The 21415-nt window shown below is 35.8% G+C and overlaps 1 pseudogene; it reads left to right on the forward strand.

Moving 5' to 3' along the window:
* Nucleotides 1-15672: 15672 nt before the first annotated feature.
* On the forward strand, nucleotides 15673-19744 carry LOC117695016 (serine/threonine-protein phosphatase 2A 56 kDa regulatory subunit gamma isoform pseudogene; annotated as a pseudogene).
* Nucleotides 19745-21415: the final 1671 nt, after the last annotated feature.

Here is a 21415-nt window from a genome sequence, read left to right on the forward strand (position 1 = left end):
GTCATTGGTTGGTCATTCCCTCAGTCTCTGCTCCATCCTTTATCCCTGCATTTCTTGTAGAAAGGATACATTCTGGCTCAAAATATTTGTGGGTGGATTGGTGGTCCTATGGTTCCATTGAAGTTCTTGTCTGGCTATAAGAGGTATTAATTTCAGGTTCCATATCCTCACTGCTATTAGTCTCAGTTAAGATCACCATCACTGATTCCTGGGGAGCCTCTTTTTTCCAATGTGCTTGGTATGTTCTCAAGATGCCCCACATATCCCGCCCACACCATGTGCAGATTTCCATTTATTCTCTTAACCCTCTGCCCCTCTTTCCTGTCTCTACAGACACTTGATCACAAACACACTTTTCCCTTCACAATCTCTTCTCCTATCCAGTTACCTTCCTCCATCTGCCTCTTATGACTATTTTTATTTCACCTTCTGTGTGAGATTCAACCATCCTTACTTGGTTCTTACCTATTGTTTAGTTTCTTTGGGTCTGTGGAGTATAGTGTGAGTATCCTATACTTTATGGCTAATATCCCCTTATAAATGAAGATATACCATGCATGTCCTTTTGGATCTGAGTTACCTTATTGTGGATGATATTATCAAGTTCTATCCATTTGCCTGAAAAATATGTTGTCTTTGATTTTAATAGCTAAACAACAATCTATTGTGTAGATATACTACAGTTTCTTTATCAATTCTTCTGTTGAGGTATATTTAAGTTGTTATAAATTTCAAGCTATTACAAATAAAGCTGCTATGAACATAGTTGAGCAAAAGTCCTAATGGTTTATAATGGACATCTTTTGCATATTTGCCAGGAGTGGAATAACTGAGCCTTGACATAGAACTATTCCCAGTTTTTTGAGAAGCTGCCACATTATTTTTCATAGTGATTGTAGAAGTTTGTACTCCCACAAGCAATGGAGGAGTGTTTCCCTCTGACCAAATCCTTGCCAGCATGTGCTATCACTTGACTTTTTCATCTTAGCTATTCTTACTGGTATAAAATGGAAGCTCAGGGTCATTATGATTTTCATTTCCCTGATGACCAAGAACATTGAACATTTCTTTAAATGCTTCTCAACCATTAAAGATTCTTCTGAATATAATTCTCTATACCCCATTTTTAATTGGGTGATGTGAGTTGTTTGTGTTTTATTTCTGGAAATCTTTATATATTTTGGATATTAGTCTTCTGAAAATCCTCTCCCAATCTGTAAGCTGTCTTTTTGTCCTATGGACAGTGTCCTTTTCCTTACAGAGCCTTTTTAGTTTCATGATGTCCCATTTATTGATTGTTAATCTTATACTGCATGTATTGGTTTAGGAATAGAAGGTTGATCAATAGATTTGAATCAAAGACCATGAAAACAGTCCACATATCTACAGATACTTGAAGAAGCCAAAACCATCCAATGGAAAAAAGAAAGTATCTTCAACAAATGGTGCTTGTTTAACTGGATGACAGATGAATGCAAATTCATCAGGATCTATCACACTGCATAAAATAAGTTCAAGTGCATCAAAGACCTAAGTTTAAAATTGGATACATTAAACCTAATAGAATAGAAAGTGAGGCATAACTTTGAATCATTTCTATAGGAGACAACTTCCTGAACAGAGTAGCAATGTCTCAGCCTTTTTATTACTATGTTTTCTGTAAGATAGCTTGAGGTCATGGATTCCTCCAGAATTTCTTTTATTGTTCAGGATAGTTTTTGATCTCCTGGATTTTTTTTGTTTGTTTTTCCATATGAAGTGAGAATTGGTCTTTCAAGATCTGTAAAGAATTGTACTGGAATTTTGATTAGAATTTCACTGAATCTGTAGATTGCTGTTGGTAGGATGTCTATATTCTCTATGTTAATCCTACAGAGAATGGAGAGGCTCAATGGAAGAATGCATTTGCAAAGGTGGTACTAGGAGTGTAGAAGGGACAGAGCTAGAATTGGAATAAATAGTGAATTAAATAAATAAAATTTTATATTTTAAAAAATTGGAGAGTTTTCTTATTAATGACTTAAAGGTACTCACCAAAAAATCTCTTTAGATAAAAAAGGACGAGAATAAAAGAAAGAGATAAAGAAAGATAAAGAAAAAACCACACTCAAGAGAATTGGCAGGATATAACCAAACTCAGGGAATTAATTAAGCTCACAACCAAAAATGTAAGGGCTTTGGTTTTTTAATGAATTAACCAAGAATGTAGAAATCTTGAGAGCTACTGTAAACCTACTCATTTCAGTCTGGAATTACTTAATAGAAACAAAAAGAACAATACAAAGAATCAATGAAACCAAGTGTTGGTTCATTGAGAAAACTAACAATGTATATAAAACTTTTGCCAAACGAACTAAAAGGCAGAGTGACAACATCCAAATGAACAAAATCAGAAATGAAAAGAGAGATATAACAACAGATACAGAGGAAATTTAAAGAATCAGTAGGTCTTAATACAAAAACAAATACTCACATGTAATTGACTTACATTCTTTGCTGTTTTGTTTCTTTATTTCTATTTTTTAAATAAAATAATTTTTAATTTAAAAATAAAACAAAATTTCATTATGGCAGATGTAGTATGTTATGGTGTGTTACACAGTATATACACTCTTTTGTCCACACATCTTTATTTGCAAATGTTCATTGCAATGTGTCACTGGTCTAGTTTGAGCTCTCTGGCTTGTGCCACAACATCAATACTAGATTCTCTCCAGGACTCCTCTCAGATATTCCATTGTTGCCCTGTATCACAAAGATCCTGTAGCCTTGGGTTTTCAGGTATGAACCCTGCAGGAGCTCCAGCAGATAGAGTAGATATTGGAGAGATGACACAGCTATTAAGAGCTAGGCTCACAACCAAAAATGTAAGGGCTTTGGTTTTTTTTAAGAATTAACCAAGAATGTAGAAATCTTGAGAGCTACTGTAAACCTACTCATTTCAGTCTGGAATTACTTGTTGTAAATTTATTAGAGGTTCCATGAAAAATATCTTTTACATGCAAACAAATTTACTTCAAATAAAATGGGAGCTCCCCTTTAACTTTTGTATGAGTGTTAGTCTTCTGTCACTGTGGCAAAATGCCTGATAAACAACTTACAGAAAAGAGCAGCTTATTTGGGTTCATGTTTCAGGTATTTCATCCACAGTTGGTTGGATCTATGAATTTGGGACCTGTATTGAGACAGAACAGGATGGAGGTAGCTTAAGATGAGGTACTTCTAGGGTACCTCATGCTACCCTGGAAGCAAAAATAGAGAGATGAAGTGACTGATGTCCAGCATCTTTTTCAAAACATATCTCTAAAAAACTAACTTCCAACTGCTGTCACCCATGGGAAGTTCTAAAAGTTTCCAATAGTACTACAGGTTGGCCACCAAGCTTATACACAGGAGCCTTTAGTGAATGTTTCAGATCCAAACTACAGCAGAAATGCAAGTTTTCATTGCCATTTTAAGTGATATTCTCTCCAAAGTTAGTTACTCTGTCTTAGCTGTCACCTCATATAGAATTCATGCCTTCTAAAAATCACTGCTTTTAGTGCTTCTCAGCAACATGCAGTGTCTTCAGTGGATTGTGAGTCTCTGTTTTATTGTCTTTCCCATCAGAAGGTGAACATGAGGGCTAACACAGTTTCTGATTAATCTTTCTTTCCTCAGCTCTCAGCACACTTGAACATACAGGGTGAGCAACTTATCCAATGGTTGGTAAATGAAGTCACATGATCATTACAAAAAAATCTGTGTGTTTTATTGATTCAGGGACAAGTAGGGTATAACACCATGCTCTCCAGGAACTTGATGTCTACTTAAGCATATTTTATAGCCCCCATTATATGATACTGGAGATCACATCTGCATTTTAGTCATCTCTTTATTCCATCTAAAATAATTCTTGGCACGCTCAGTGCTTCTCAGATTTGCTTGTGTGACTGGTAGAAGACAATAGGTACATATCTCTAAAGGAATAGTATACAACTAGTAGTGAAAATAAACTTCAATGGGAATATTTCTTAAAAAAACAATAATTTGGACATTATTTTTATTTTCCAAACCTACATAAGAAATGTAATACCCATTATGAGAGTTTTGAATATTATATTTATATTGAGAATTGTATGCAATGTCTTTTATTAGACATCTGTTGGTTACTTCCAATATAAAAGTGCCATTCTGGCACCACTGTCAAAATGTTGCAGGTCCAATTATTGTTGTGGTTAATAGGCATCACATCTAGGTATGATTACAGAATACCCCTCTCTCTCATGGAAGCTTGAATAGTACCTTCTGATACTATTGAGAGCCACTCCTCAAGAATGAGCCTTCCAGATCAGTTTGTGCTAGATTACAGCACGTCTTGTGTCCAAAGAGCTTCATGTCTTCAGCAATAGGGTATTACATTCAAATTCTGGGACACAAGCAAGGGTAACAGCCATTGTCTATATCTTTTGGGGGATATCTTGACCACCTCCCTGACCAACATCTTGAGAGGTTTCTCATGAACAGTAGTGGGATTTTTGTTAGTCTGTGTTTGTTGAAAGAAAACTGTCATTCCAAGTAGCATGACTTCTTTAAATTGTGTGTGTGTGTGTGTGTGTGTACTCACACATTTACATGTATTATACGTAATTTAGGTAAATATAAAATGACTCCTTGTGTCTTTTTAAGCATCCTTAGTTTTATTTATCCCTCTTTCCTACCCTCTCTCTTCTCTCCCCAGTTAAAGCCTCCACCCTATTTTTCCAATATCTCCCTACATAACATCTGTCATTCCCTATCCTAGAGCTTCGTCTGCAACTTCTTAGAACTTTTTAATCTTTATTTATTCCTGTGGTCACTCCATGTTATATACTCACATTTACAGATTCAGAGCTAAGAACCACAAATAAGAGGTAGCATGTGACATTTGTCTTTACAAATCTTGTGTAGAAAATAACAATATGTTATTTTCTAGTTCTTTAGAGCTGAATAGTATTCCATTATGTATATGTATCACATTTTCATTATCCATTCATTGGTTGATGGCCATTTAGGTTCTAAATACAGCAGCAATTAACATGGCTGGGCAAGTTCCTGTGGAGTTAGAATGTCAAATTTTTTAGGAATATGCCAAGGGTTGGTAAAGCTGGGTCATATGGTAGATTTATTTTTAGTGTTTTGGGGATTTTCCAAACTGCTTTCTAGAATAGCTATACCAGTTTGAGATCTCACCAACAATGAATGACACAAACACAGAGTTGGATGAAATAATGAAGAAAATCCAGGATTTTTACTCTATTATCTACCATGTCCACTTACTGTGGGTCTAAAGTGACAGAGTAAGACCCAGTGTTAGAACAGGCACTTTTGGTTAGGGACTGTGACTGAGCCACAGAAGCTCTCCAAATGTATCTAACATCGCCCCTTCCTACGCTGTTCCTACTGTATAGCTGTATAGCTATATTTTCTGCTGTACTATTTATTTGACTTAACGTTAACTGCTAAAATATTTTATGAAAAATTCAGCTGATGACTTTTTGGTGAATCCTTTACATGTTATGATTTGCTTCTTTTTACTGCTTTTATGATTCATTGTAATTGATTTTTAGTTCTTTTTTAATTTATTAATATTTTATTTCACTTATTTACATTGCATCTAGCTTACTGTTCTCCTCCCAGTAACCCCCTCCCACAATCCTTCCCCATTCCCCTTTTATCCTGAGTGGGTAGGGGCCCCCTGGGAATTCCCCTCCCATGGAAATTCAACTCTCTGCAAGGCTAGATACTTCCTCTCACACTGAAGCCAGGCAAGGCAGCCCAGCTAGAGGAACATACTGCATGTACAAGCCAGAGCTTTTGGGATCGCCCTCTTTCCAATTGTTGGAGACCCATGAGAAGATCCTGTTGCACATCTACTAATATGTGCTGGGAGTACTAAGTCCTGCCCGTGTATTTTCTTTTTTTGGTGGTTCACACTTCGAGAGCCCCAAGATTCCAGGTCAGTCAAATCTGTTGGGCTTCCTGTGGACTTCCTATCCCCTTTGGGCCCACACTCCTTCCTCCTATTCTTCCATAAGTGTCCCCAAGCTTCATCTGCTGTTTGCCTGTGGGTAACTGTATTTGTCCGAATCAGCTACTGAGTGGAACCTCTAAGAGGACCACATACTCCTGTCTGCAAGAATAGTAGAGTACCATTAATAGTGTTAGGAATTGGTGCTTGACCCTGGGATGTGTCTCAAGTTGGACCAGTTATAGTTTGACCAACTCCTTAGTCCCTGTTTCATCCCTGGTGCCCACATTTCTTGTAAAAGGGATAAATTTTGTAATGAAAGTTTTGTTAGTGGGTTGGTGTCTCTATTGCTCCTCTGAGGTTTCTGCCTTGCTACAGGAGATGGTCTCTTCAAGTTTTATATCCCCAATATAGTGAGTTACAGCTAAGGTAAGCCCCATTGATTCTTGAGTTTCTATCTTTTCTGAGGTCACTGTCTCATCCTGGAGAGGCCCCCTACCTCGTCATTCTCGTTTTTCAGTTCCTATCCTATATTGTTTCTTGAATTTATGGTGAATGGATAAAAACTCAGATTGTAGATTAAGTTTTACTCATATATAGCAAGTTTTTCCTCTGGTAACTCCAAAGAAATGAACTAAATCAAGGAATATAAAAGAAAGAAAAGAAAAAATAGTGCTATATTTAGTCTTTAGATATGATTTTAAAAGACCGGTCATGTCCTAATTACTACAAAATTAAAAGAAGTTGTCAAATCCTCAATTTTAAGGATTTGTTATACATTATGACATTTATATTCTACATCAAGACCAGAGACTTCCCTCTATATTATGGCTTCTCTATGGCTTATAAATAAATATTAGTTGTAGGAGCACATGTTGTTTAAATTAATTGAACTATCATCATCAAACACTATCCTGTGTGACTTCAAGTGTTTTTGATTATATTTTCTTCCATGTAGCCACTGCTTTCCTGAAAATTTGTCAGACATTAAAAATTTATTATAATTTTATTTTAAGGACTTCTTCATTTTCTATCAATTTAGAAACATAAAAATGTGAGAGTAATAGAATATTGTTTAATATTACATATCATTGACTGACTTACTTTGATTTTAAAACTTACTATAGTCAGGTCTTACTGACTACATCAGGAAGGCTAGAGATATATAGTGCTTGCCTAATATTAGAATGACTTTTGATTCTATAATTAACATCACCATCTTCACTTCCCACTACACATAAGCATATAAGTCTGGCTTCAAAGCACACATACTTTCTATAATATAACAGTGAGGCTTTATATATTTATATTTTTATTCTTTGAGAATTCCATGTATTATAATTTTACCATATATTTCAGATCCTACAACTTCTCATAGACCCTTTCTAACTCCAATGACAACCAAGTTTATATCCTTTCTATTCTATAAATTAAAAAGAAAAGAAAAAGAAAAAAGCAAGTAAAATCATGAAATCTCTTTTGTATTAGAAGCTACTCCTGAACGTGAGGTTTGCTATGGAGTGCAGTTTATATACTCATCATCACTCCATCGAACAAAACTGACTACCAATACCAAATCCTATTAATTGTAAATAGCTTCTTAAGTAGGAGTAAGACTTTGTGCTCATTTGTCTTTGTCCTTGCTGAAAGTTTGTCTGGCTTGAACTTGTATGAGATTTGTGCATACTGTCACAGTTTTTGAGATTTAATATGTTCATCATTTGCATTATATCTGATAATGATATATATATATATATATATATATATATATATATATACATATATTTGTCTGTGAATTTTATGTCTTAGGATAATTCAACTCCATCTTCTGCATCTATCCCTGAGACTTAAGTATTCAGTGTGAAAAAGACATCACATTCAGCTGAGCATCCAAAGTCTCTCACTTTTAGCATATTGTTCAATTGTGGGTCTCCAGGTTCACTACCATTTACTTCAAGAATAGATTATCTGATGATGGTTGAATGGGGGGATCTATGACACTTTCAATCAATAAATTTAAAAAAAAAGATATAACACAGTCTTAGTACTGGGGATTTTATTTGGTGGTATATGATGTCTAGGTAAGGTATTGACTCACAGTTTGTGGCAATACCATTTCCATTTTGTAAATATATTTGGAGTCTGAGTCTTATTTCTGGGAGCACAGGACTGGGAAGATGAACCTTATCATAGCCTCAACAAAATGGCACCTAACTTAACATCACAGAGAACCCAAGCTTACAACTTAAAAATGCATGGATAAAAAGTGGGAAAAAGTCAGAATAGCAGGATGAGAGGTTTGGTCTACTTAAAATTGAATGAAATCAGACTAAAGCCAAAGCTCCTAGAACAACACAAGCAAAAACAACTGGGAAGAAAGTTTCCTAAGCAAGGAGATACTCTGGAAAAAGGCTTTCTAAAGAAGTCCCAACTACATTTAAAAGCAAAAGTTTAAAAACAAAGTTGGGATTTCTCCCAAGTGCACAGCACAGCAGAGGCCAAGGTAGAGGAACCAGCTCTGGGTTACACACAGGCTGAATTCAGCCTGTGTCTCGGCAGAGGACAAAACCTGTGGAGACCTAAGGGTTCTCTCAAACTTGGCACTGCAGGTAGGCCCAGTCTTGTCTTATAGGAATTAAGGCCATTTCCATGGCATGTGGAAATTCAGCTCTAAGTTGGCAGCTGCAGGAAGAATCTGGCAGAAGGCTTAATCCCCTCTCCTTGTAAACAAACATATGGGGTCATGGCCAGGTGCAGGATAACATCTGGGCTAAAACCCAAAGAATACTGGAGACAAAGACAGGCAGATCTTTGTAAATTCAGGACCATCCTGGTCTGTACAATAAAGTCAGGACAGGATTTTTGCTGTTAGATACAGCCACATGCAAACAACAGTCTTGGATTGAAAATGACTTATTTTTCAGTTAAAAGTACTATATGGATTTTACTGAATCATAATTAGGAATGTTCTTAGTAATTTAAAAAATAAATACATGTCAACATTAAATTTATATAAAGATAAAAATATATGCACATATACAAGCATATACGTGTGTGTTTGTGTGTGTGTGTGTGTGTGAGTGGTGTGTTTGTATATATCCACATAGATCCTAATCACCAATGAAGGGACAAAGAAATGGAAATCAATATGTTTTCAAGAGTATGCAAATAACAAACAAAAAAATCCAGGCCCTTGACCTTAATACTTGAGAGACTAATGTAGGGGCAGATAGGTTCCTTGTGAGTTCAAGATCACCCTAATCTACAGAACGAATTCAAGTCACCCCAGGCTACACAGGAAAATATTGCCTCAATAAATATTAGTAATTGTTTTTAATTATTTTAATTGTTTTAAATTATCAAAATGAAGGTAGTTATACATTCAATGGTTATAGTGGTATTACCCATCATCTATGAGCGAGGTAAAAATAAGGCAGACTTAAATAGAAAAGAGGCTTCTGGAATGACTCAGCCTAAACATTGAATAACTAGAGACTGTTGGACAAAGGACATGCTGCATTAGGAAAGAGGCTCTGCATTTGTGTTAACAGGAAAAATAAAAGAAAGGCTTTGGACTCCTCCCAAAATAATAAGGATCAGAATTGATAGAGGTTGATCTTTTGAAGATCTTAGCTGCAGACAGTAAAAAAGGAATCAAGAAGACCCAACAGGACAGTTAACATGATTTGCTGACTCCTCTACGTAGGAACAGCCCAGAAACATAAAAATGTCTCTGGCAAGAACTTCAGCTAAACATGAGTTAAACAGAAGTACAAGAATATGTAAATCTGTGTAAGAATTGTTCTTTACAAGACTTCACTATACAAAATATGAGGATGCAATAGGAGTTATATAAGGGATTTCATGGACCTGAAAAAAAAAAACCAAAGACATCTGTAATAATTAGTCAGCATAGTCAGAAAGATATTAAGGAAGGAGACATGATTTGGTCAATAGAGGAAAAAAAAAACCCTTGATTTAGAAACAGAACAATATAGTTAAAAACAAAGCTCAGATAGATGGTTATATATTGTTAGTTGTAAAATGGTGGTGTCCTCTACAGAAACAATCAACAACTAGATTTAAGCCAGATATTTTATTCTCTAACTGAGGTCATTATATGTGTGATCCAAATGAAGGTCTGTTATCAAAAAGAAAGATGATGGTTTGATGATGTTCCTACCTTTTAGGATCACTTAGTAGTTTCCAATAATAAAACTTTGAGTTACTAAAATTAAAAAGAAAAAATCCAAAGATTAAAAGAATATATTAATTTATCTAAGAACTATAAAAATCAGGGTCAATGTTACTTACATCATCATATATAAGAGCTTGCTAAATTAAGAAAAAATTATAAAAAGTGTCATCTTTAAAGTTAACATTTCACATAAAAAAAATAGCCTCTATGTCTAGTCTTGGCAACCAAAAATATTATGCCCAGGGAACTGAATAGGACTTGCTATGTTTAAAAAAAAAATGTACTTGTTGTCTGGCAAATGTTCATTTGCCTTGAATGTGCTCTCTATTTCAGTTTCTATTTCTAAAACTGAAGGGTCTAAGTTCCTAAAATGCTGATTCATAGAAAGATCAAAAGGGAACTAAGGGGAAACTGCTATGCAATTTCTAAGTATGTAGTTCATGTAAATAAATGATTGGGCTTTGGTATTCAAGAGAGAGCCATCTAGAAAAGATTACAGAGCTGTCAGCTTTTATCCATCACTGACTACAAGACATTCTTCCACTTCTCCCATTCACCTCTTTCTCAGGACCATCATTCAAGCTGAGGCTGGACCTCAGCATCTAATTACACATTTCTTTCACCATTATCGAGAACACTTAATATATATTTTTGTACATGCCACCTAGTATTTCCGGCATAACCTTTAGAGACTACAAATTTGTTATTGAGAATGATCATGTGTCATACTTTGTTCTCAATGTTAGCATGTGATTATATTTCAAGAAGAAAAGGAAGATTTCAGAGCATGGTCATTTGGAAAGTCAGAAATGTCTTTTTGTAATTTTCACATGAGAAATCATTACTAGCTTATTAGGTAATGCACAATTAATATGTTGAGACAGTAGTCCAGAGGCCAATACCATTGAGAGTGATGCAGGATAATACTGTGAATGACATATCAAAATGTTACCTCTTCTGGTAACAAAACACAGAAAACTAACCAACCAACCAACCAACCAACCAAAAGAGAAACAAAAACAAAAAATCAAAACAAAATACAGAGAACAAAAATCCAAAATCCAAAAAAAAAAAAAAAAAATCCCTACCATCTTGGTATTTGAGAGGTTCATTTTCTCCAGCCTCATTAGCATCTTCTAATTACTGTCCCAAATTACAAAATCAAATCTCCTTCTCTTCAAATCAGTGCCTTAAGTTTTAAAAGTACATATCTTAGAATGCTGGTAGTTAAGCTGTTTTGTAATTCAGCCAATTGCATAATAGTTGATTTTTTTTCAAATATAGCACCATAGCTATAGAAGAAAAGATTGTACTTTCACTGTACTTACAAGGTTTTATGATACTGATGTGCTTCTGCTGCAAGGAATTTAAATTCCTGAACACAATATTTTCTTTGATCACATTGATTAGCCATGTTAAGAGATATTTACTAGTGTTACTTTTATCTCTGCTTTTATGCAAATATTTTAAAGTATCATGCATAGAAGCACTGAAAACTTTATTTTATATAGATGGCAAATTTATTATATTACATATGTTTATTTTGAAAATTATTGTACAGGATTAAGACTGTGTGCTACCTTCTATTTCTATGGCATTAAAAATAGGCCCCTTAACACTGTAAGCTTCTTCACATTAAGCATTCACTTATAGAAACCCATAGTTTAATTAAAAATAATAAATCATTAGAAGTTTCTTATACCATCATTTTTGGTATCAAATTTGTAAATTTTTACTGACTAGTGTGTGCCCCTACAATTGTGTACCAAGAGTGAATATAATTAATTATACATTTGGATTGATTATGATGTATCAATATTGGTTTAAGAATTATAAGACATGTTACACTCTAGGAAGGGAAGATGGTGAGGAGGGAAACACTATATTTATGATAGCAGAAAGTCTAAGTGAAATCTGAGTTTTTGCATGAGACCAAAAAGCTCCTTTAAGTAAAATCATAATACCAGATTGCTTTAGCACAGAATTCTAGAAAATTTTCAAAGAAATATTAATATCAATACTCCTATATTATTTCCATAAAATAAAAATAGAAGGAATATTGTCCAATTCTTTTCGGGAAGCCATAGTTACACTAATATCAAAATTATATAAACAGAATTATAGGTAAATTACCCTTATGAACATAGATACAAAAGTAGTCAAAAACACATACAAAGTAAATTCATCTAACATAATAAAGGAGACCAATTTCCCTTATTAACATAGATGCAAAATACTAAATACAATACTTGAAAACTAAACTCTAGAACACACACACAAACACACACAAACCCATACATAATCAAGCAGACCATTTTCTTTTATGAACACAGATACAAAATATTCAATAAAATACTTGCAAACTGAATTCATGAAAACATCAAAAATGTTGTCCACCAAAATCAAGTATGCTTCATCCCAATGATAAAAGGATGGGTCAACATATGTAATAAATAAATGTATGTCCAACATATATAAACTGATAGGCCAAAACCACATGATCATCATATTAAATGCAAAAAAGGCCTTTTAGAAAACCCAACATTCATTTAAGTTAGAAGTCCTGCAGAGATTAGAGATACAGAGGACATAAATCAAAATAATAAACCCAGTTTAGAGCAAGCTCATATATAACATTAATTTAAATGGAGAGAAAGTAAAAACATTCTATTAAAATTAGCTACTCTCTACATATCCATTCAACATACTACTTGAAATTGTAGCTAAAACTCTAATATGACTGAAGGAGATCAAGGAATAGAAAATAAAAAAGCAAAAGATATTTCATTTTAAGTTGATGGTTTTATAAAAAAGTGACCCTAAAAATACTATTATGAACCTCCTACAGCTGATAAAAGATTTCAACAATAAAGAAGGATTCAAAACACATAAAAATTAATACTTCTCCTATATACAAATGACAGATGGACTAAAAAATAAGTCATGGAATTGCCACCTTTCACAATACCCCAAATTATAAGATATTTTAGGGGTAATTCTAACAAAATAAGTGAAATACTTGTATGTTAAAAACCAGCAAAAACCAACCAAACAAACAAACAAAACTTTAAGAAATGAAAGAAGATTTTAGAAGGTAGAAATATCTATGCTTATGAAATAGTAGCAATAATATAACTAAAATAGGCATCCTATAAAAGTCATCTACATATTCAGTATAATTCTAGTCAAAATTCCAATACAATTCTTCACACAACTTGAAGGGACAACATTCAGCTTTATATGAAAACACACACACACACACTCACATACACACAAACAACAACAAAAAACCAAGGAAATAAGATAGCAGAAAAATACTACTAAATATTAAAAGAATTGTTGGAGATATCACCATCACATATATGAACATGCACTTCAAAGCAACTATAAAATGGCAAGTTAATGTCCTAAAATCAGACATGTTGATTAGTGGAAAAAAGGAAGACTAACAAGTGAATCCCTACCCCTATGGAAAATACATTTTTGTTTTCTAAAGAAAGAAGAGAAAGAAAGAAAGAAAGAAAGAAAGAAAGAAAGAAAGAAAGAAAGAAAGAAAGAAAATGCAGAAACTTACACAGCAAAAATAAAAGAGAGAGCATATACAACAAATGGTACTGGACAAACTGAATAAATATATTCAGAAGAATAGATCCATAACAAGAACCCTGTACAAAACTCAACTACATATGGATCAAAGACCTCAACATAAAGTCAGAAACACTGAAGCAGATAGAAGAAAAATTGGGAATAGCCTTGGACTCATTTGAACAAGAAAAACTCTGAAGAGAAGTCACTAACAATTAACAATTAAAATGTGACCTCATGAAATTGTAAAGTTTCTGTCTGGTTAGCAAAAGACATCATCATTTAGACAAAGTGGCATTCCAAAGTATAGAAAATATGTTTACCAACTCCACATCTGATACATGGAATAATATCCAAAATATATGAAAAAATTAAGAAAAAACTAAGCATAAAACATGAACAATAATCAAATTTAAAATGGGTTTGCATCTAAACAGAGAATTTTCAGTAGAGAAAATGCAAATGGCTAAGAAACAAATATTCAACAATGGTTATGATAAATGATTCAATTGTCAGCAAACTTGTATAGTCACTAAGAAAATCAATGTGATGGTTCCTTAGAAATATTAAAATTAATCTGCCTGAAGAACCAAATATACCTCTCTTAGTCATAAACTTAGAGGATACATCACCATATTGCATAGACAAGTGGTCAAGACTGAACATGAAATGTTCATTTCTGTTCTGTTCATAATATCCAAAAATGGAAAGAGCCAGGATCTACATCAATGTATGAGGAGCTAAAGAAAATATAGTTCATTTAGAAAATGAAATATTTCTTGCCTGTTTAAAATATAATAATGATATTCATAGGATTACCAAAAAGAATAAAAAGCAGAGTTTATGTTTGGATAGAACTAAAATTGAAATAATAAAGCCTATTTGTATTTTTTGTTAACATTTACTAATAAATCTCCATTGTAAAACCTGTAGTTTTGTTCCTTACATCATACATCTTTTCAGTGTTTTTCGTGTTTATTAATTATATATGGAAAAAATCTAGTATTTTAATTATTTTTATTTTACAGCAAACTGTTGATTGCACCTAATAGTGTATCTTTCCTTATTGACATGTTCAATATTTTTAAGAGATGTTCATGATGTTTCCAAATAAAAAATACTTAATACACTTTTTATATTGCAATCTTGATTTTAATTTTAATGCTTTGCTTGTGTTGTTTCGGAAAGTCACACTGCTTAATTATTCTTAAAGTCATCTACCAGAGAGAGAGAGAGAGAGAGAGAGAGAGAGAGAGAGAGAGAGAGAGAGAGAGAGAGTCTTTACACGTTAAATTACAAATGTCAAAAGCTGAATTACCCCTAAAGATGCAAATTTTAAATTATCAAGAAAATCAAAGTAGAGAAAGCTGGAGACAGAGAGAGAAAGAGAGAAGAGAGATGGAGAGGGAGAGTAGGAGGGGTTATGTGTGTTTGTGTGTGTGTGTGTGTGTGTGTGTGTGTGTGTGTGAGAGAGAGAGAGAGAGAGAGAGAGAGAGAGAGAGAGGAGGGATGGGGAGACAGACACACACACACACACAGACACACACACACAGAAAAACACAGAGTAATGTAAGATTGCATTACAGGAACAATATTGCCTCTATTAATTAACATTGTCAGTGCCTTCATTATGAGGACCATTTGTCAATTCTCTGGTTATTTTTTCACCAGAGACCTACATCATTTCAGTTTTAGCCCATAAAAGGGTATATTGAAGACATTATCAATAATGAATTGTTAAATGTTTTGAACTATATGACATAAGTCACCAAGAATTTTCCCTTGAACATAAACAATTTTATGCATTTAGGGCATTCAATCTTTGTTGCTGCTAATATTTAATGCAGCAGCACCCAATCTAGCTTGTGGTTCCGGGGCCCACCATCTTTCTGACTAGGCAATGCCTGAGGCCATGAGCGAGCAGCAGCAGGAGCATACTGCTGTTTGGCTCAGGTTGCTGGCTCAGGCTGGCCAGAAGCACTGGCCTTGCCACTCACGAGATGCCAGAGTGGGGGGACTGAAGCCAAGTGCTCCACAGCTGGAAGCAGCCAGAGGACACAGGTGCACCACAGCTAGAAACGGTCAGCCAGAAACACTGGCCCTGCCAACCATGAGATGCCATAGTGGGAGATGGGTCTGCCAATCTTTCACACAGTCTCCACAAAGTTGGGCTGAGCCCAGATGATCCAGTCATCCAAGCGGTACCTGGAAAAACTGACTCTAATGCTTAAAGATTATCTAAAGGCTTTATATGTTTCATAATACTCAATTAACAAGATGCTCACACAGTTAGAGGTTTGTACCAATATCTAACCTTAAGGTATAAGTTGTTACCCAGGACTGCTCTTGATACAAGTGTGGTCTTCCATGCCTCCTACATCTCTCTCTTCCTCCTGCTCCTTGCTCCTACTCTTCCTCTCCCCCTTACTCCTCACTCCACCTATCTCTCATTCAGCCCAATTACCAACCTTTATACAAATTAGTGGGAGAAATATTCTGCTACAAATCTGTTATAAATGCTCAGTTCTTTTTATTAGATAAGCAGCCATAGGTTGTATATCATAGAATTGGCATAGTTGTGTGGAATGAAACATTTATAACAGTTAAGTGTGTGTTTCTTAGGGAGTAAACAGCCAGAAAAGACACTAGTTGTGTTTAGATATTCCAATATACTGGCACTCTGGCCTTAAATTAAAAAATTTCAAGTATGTATCAGTTGTTTATGTATATCTACAAAGAAGTTTTTTGTTATGCAGACTAAGGGCTATGGTGAGCTAAGGATACTATGGTATAACTCATCTGTGAAATCTATTAACTGCAATATCATCTTGCCAAGCAAGATGTGGCTATTGGTGTAATGGCTGTAAAGTATTGTATTGGTATAATTGGTGCAATGTAACACACAACTGTTTTAGGGATAAACAGAGAACATTTGGTGGCTTGTTTTATAAGGCTTGTTTAATAATGTAAAACTAATCCAAAACACTGAAGAGGTCTTAGACCCTGGGGCAGTGGGACCCTAAGAGAGCTGTTTACTTTAAATAACATAGCCTCAAACTGTCCCCTAAATTTCCGTGTTTCATTTGCAGATAAAAAGCTACCCTGAGACTGTAGGATCCCAAAGGGCTGCCATGCCCTGGCTAAGACTTTCCATGTTCGGCTGTCTACTAAATAGCATTCTGCAGTTCCTCTAAGATCAAAAACATCCTGACTAGAGCATTGTGCCCCAGGAAGGGAATTTACCCTTGACATCCTATTGCCCACCAGTTGAGTTCCTGTTTTTCCTTGAGTTTGTGTTTTTCCTTTTCTGGCTTAGTGTATATATTGAACCTGCTTAGTAAACATTTTGGCATTCTCTCATAATGAATGACCCGAGCCTGAGTCTTCTTTAATCTCCCAGGCCTATGCCCGAGCTTGGTAGCATGGCAGCACTGGAGCTGTCACATGGAGGTCCTACCTAGATCGGGAAAAAGAGGAGAACCTGACAGGATCATTCCTGGAAGAAGCCTGCAGGCTGGCTCAGTGAGTGGAACATATTGGAGAAGCAGCATGGGATCAAACTGAAAGTAGCAAGTAGCACTATGAGAGTTTGGTTGTTGTGATTGTGCCATGGGGACTAGGAGTTCCTCCCTACAAGTAGTGGCACAGGATGATGCAGCTAAGAAATCCTTACGTAGTGGGGCAGTGGTAATGCATGCCTTTAATTCCAGCACTTGAGAGGCAGAGGCAGGCGGATTTCTGAGTTTGAGGCCAGCCTAGTCTACAGAGTGAGTTCCAGGACAGCCCGGGCTACACAGAAACCCTGTCACAAAAAACAAACAAATAAACCAAACAAACAAACAAACAAACAAAAAAAAAGAAATCCTTAAGTGAGGTGGAGAACAGAGAATAGCTCCAGTTCTGAAGATAAGGGAGAAATTTTAGAAAAGGAAAAAATTAAGAAATGCAAGGTCAAAAAATTGGAAGGGGAGCCTGGAAAAGGGGAAGCAAGAGCAGACAAGCAACTCAGTTTCCAGGTGTTGGTGGTGGCAGCCGGGATGGCACGATGACCAGACAGGGGCATTTCTGCTCCTGCAGTAGCAGTGGTGGCAGGTGGCTGCAGTAGCTGTGGAGGCTGTGGTCTGCACCAGCCATGCAGAATAAAAACAAGAAAGAGAAAGAACCACCAAAACTGGTGTAAAGTGGAAAAGGCTCAAAAGAAGGGCAGGATACAGCAGAAGCAGAGATAGCCAACAAGAAAAATAGCCTGGCAGCTGTCAAGTCTTCAACACCTACTAAAATAAAAGTTCTAATCCCTCAGCCAATCATAGTCTCTGTGAAGAAAGACAAATGGTAGAACTCTTCTGAGTTTAATGCCAGCATAATACAGAACTGCAAAACCTCTCATCTTTAAAAGATGTTCCTCCTGTGGGTCAAAAGAAGCTTTTCACCCAGAATCTACATTAGCGTTGTGTCCTGTTTGACTTTGCTTCTGACCCACTGAGTGACCTGAAGTGGAAGGAAGTAAAGTGAGTTGCACTAGAAGAAGATGACCAATGTTACAAGCATTCTGGCCTCATCTGCAGCTTTTTTATAAAAATTTCTTAAGATTTTTAGAGTCTCAAGATTTCCAGCCCAATATAGATAGCAAAGAAATATATTGATTGGAAGTTTGTATTGCAGCTTCTAGTACTCTTTTGCCAGCGAGGATCCTTGGGAGAGAGATTTTCTAAAAATGACCCTGCACAGAATCTATGTCAAGTTCTTAGGCCTGCCTGCTTACATCAGGAAACAGATCAATAATATATTTTACAGATTTATCTATGAGACAGAGCACCAAAATGGCATAGCAGAATTACTGGAGATTCTGGGAAGTATAATTAATGGATTTGCCTTACCACTAAAGGAAGAGTACAAGATTTTTCTGTTGAAGGTGTTGCTGCCCCTGCCTAAATGAGGTCCCTGAGTGTCTACCATCCCAAGCTGGCTTACTGTGTCATACACCCTTACTGAACCAGTGGTAATGGCACTTTTCAAATACTGGCCGAAGACTCACAGTTATATATACATATATATATTTATATTAAACAAAATAAGTTTTCCTGGTACTTCTCATGTTATCCAGAATTAAATGAGATTTCAAGAACCAGGTTAGAAAAGGATGGACTGGGTATTAGGACTATCCTGTACCTCACTGGTACAAATTGGCATAATTATGCTCTAATTGTATTTTGAGAGAAAAGTTTCCTTTTAACAGGAAGGGTGATGTGTAGGAGGAGCTAAGGTGGGAGGAGTACTGAGAGGAAGAAAAGGAGTAAGAAGAGGAGAAGAAGAAGGAGAGGAGAAGCTAGGTGATCAAAGAGAGAAAGAGTGGGGAGACAGGGAGGCAGATGTTCATGTATCTCCACCAGTCAAAGATAGTTGTTATATCTATGTTGGGTAGTGGGTTACACCTCTGATTGAACAATAACAAACTCATAAAGCCTATGATTAACATTTTTTTTAAAAAATGTATAAATGCAAAAAGGAAAATGGGGCATGGGATAGGGGTTTTATAAGGGGGGGGGAATGGGGAAAGGGGATGGCATCTGAAGTGTAAATAAAATATCTAATAAATAAATAAATAAGAATTAAAAGACATTTTAGATGTAATTGAACCATCATAATTTGTGAAGAGCCTGGAGCTTCTTTTCCAACAGTTAGCCAAATGTGTTTCCAGCCCTCACTTCCAGGTGGCAGAGGGGGCACTCTATTACTGGAATAATGAGTACATCATGAGTTTAATCAGTGACAATGTAGCAAAATTTCTGCCCATCGTGTTTCCATCTTTATACCACAACTCAGAGACCCACTGGAACAAGACAATACACCACTTGATATACAATGCTCTGAAACTCTTGATGGAGATGAACATGAACCAGAAACTCTTTGATGACAGCACTCAGCAGTTCAAAGCAGAGAATCTCAAAGAGAAGCTAAAAATGAAAGAATGAGAACAAGCATGGGTTAAAATAGAAAATCTAGCCAAAGTGAATTCCCAGGTACTAAAAGAGAGTAACTTGGGAGTGTTGACACTTTCTGGGACACCTCCTAGAAAGGAGATGAAAATTTAGACCTTGAAAATGAGAGAGAGCCCTTGCCTGAGCCTGGTGCCTGGAGCAGACACCCGGCTGGTCTGCTGTGTTGACACCATATCCCCAGACATCCTAGAGGGGCCACTGAACTCAGAGTGACAGACACCATACCCCAACACATCCTAGAGGAGCAACTGAATCCAGAGCAGATAATAACATAGCCCAAGACGTCCTAGAGGAGCCACTGCTCTCAGAGCAATGGACACCTTATCCCGAGACATCCTAGAGGAGACACTGCACCCAGAAGAGTGGACACCTTGCTGGTCTGTTAACTTGGAGACACCATATCCTGAGACATCCTAGAGGAACCACTGTATTCAGAGCAGCTGGAGCTCAGGATTACAAGATCACAGAGACATCTGGACCCCTAGAAGACCAGACACAAGCGAGATAACTGGAAAGGCAGGCTTCAATCAGAGGCAGAAGTACAGGTAGCACAAGAATTAACCAGATGGCAAAAGGCAGGCTCAAGAACGTAAGCAACAGAAACCAAAGTTACATGGCATCATCAGAACCAAGTTCCCCCATCATAGAAAGCCCTGAACACCCAATCACACCTGAAAAGCAGGATTCAGAATTAAAATCACTTCTCATGATGATGATAGAGGACTTTAAGAAGGACATAAATAACACACTCAAAGAATTTGAGGAGAATACATGTAAACGGGTAGAAGCCCTTAAAGAGGAAACAAAAAAAAAAAAAATCCCTTAAAGAATTGCAAGAAAACACAACCAAACAGGTGAAGTAATTAAACAAAACCATCCAGAATCTAAATATGGAAGTAGAAACAATAAAGAAATCACAAAGGGAGACTACCCTGAAGGTAGAAAACCTAGGAAAAAGATCAGAAGTCATATACACAAGTATCACAAAAAGAATACAAGAGATAGAAGAGAGAATCTTATGTGCAGAAGATACCATGGAAAACATTGACACAAATGTCAAAAAAAATGCAAAATACAAAAAGCTACTAACCCAAAACATCAGGAAATCCAGGACACAATGAAAAGACCAAACCTTAAAAAAAAAAAAAAAAAAAAAAAAAAGGTATAAATGAGGGTGAAGACTCCCAACTTAAAGGGCCAGTAAATATATTCAACAAAGTTATAGGGGAAAACTTTCCTAACCTACAGAAAGAGATGTCCAAAAATATACAAAAAACCTACAGAACTCCAAATAGTCTAGACCAGAAAAGAAATACCTCCTGTCACATAATAATCAAAACATCAAATGTACAAAACAAAGAAAAAATATTAAAAGCTGTAAGGAGAAAAGGTAAAGGAACATATAAAGACAGACCTAGAAGAATAACACCAGAATTCTTACCAGAGACTATAAAAGCCAGAAGATCCTGGACTGATATCATACAGACCCCAAGAGAACACAAATGCCAGCCCAGACTACTATAGACAGGAAAACTTTCTATCACTATTGATGGAGAAACCAAAATATTCCATGACAAAACCAAATTTACATTATATCTTACCACAAATCCAGCACTTCAAAGAATAATTGGTGGAAAACTCCAA

The sequence above is a fragment of the Arvicanthis niloticus genome, chromosome X, assembly GCF_011762505.2.
Source record: "Arvicanthis niloticus isolate mArvNil1 chromosome X, mArvNil1.pat.X, whole genome shotgun sequence".
Taxonomy (NCBI): domain Eukaryota; kingdom Metazoa; phylum Chordata; class Mammalia; order Rodentia; family Muridae; genus Arvicanthis; species Arvicanthis niloticus.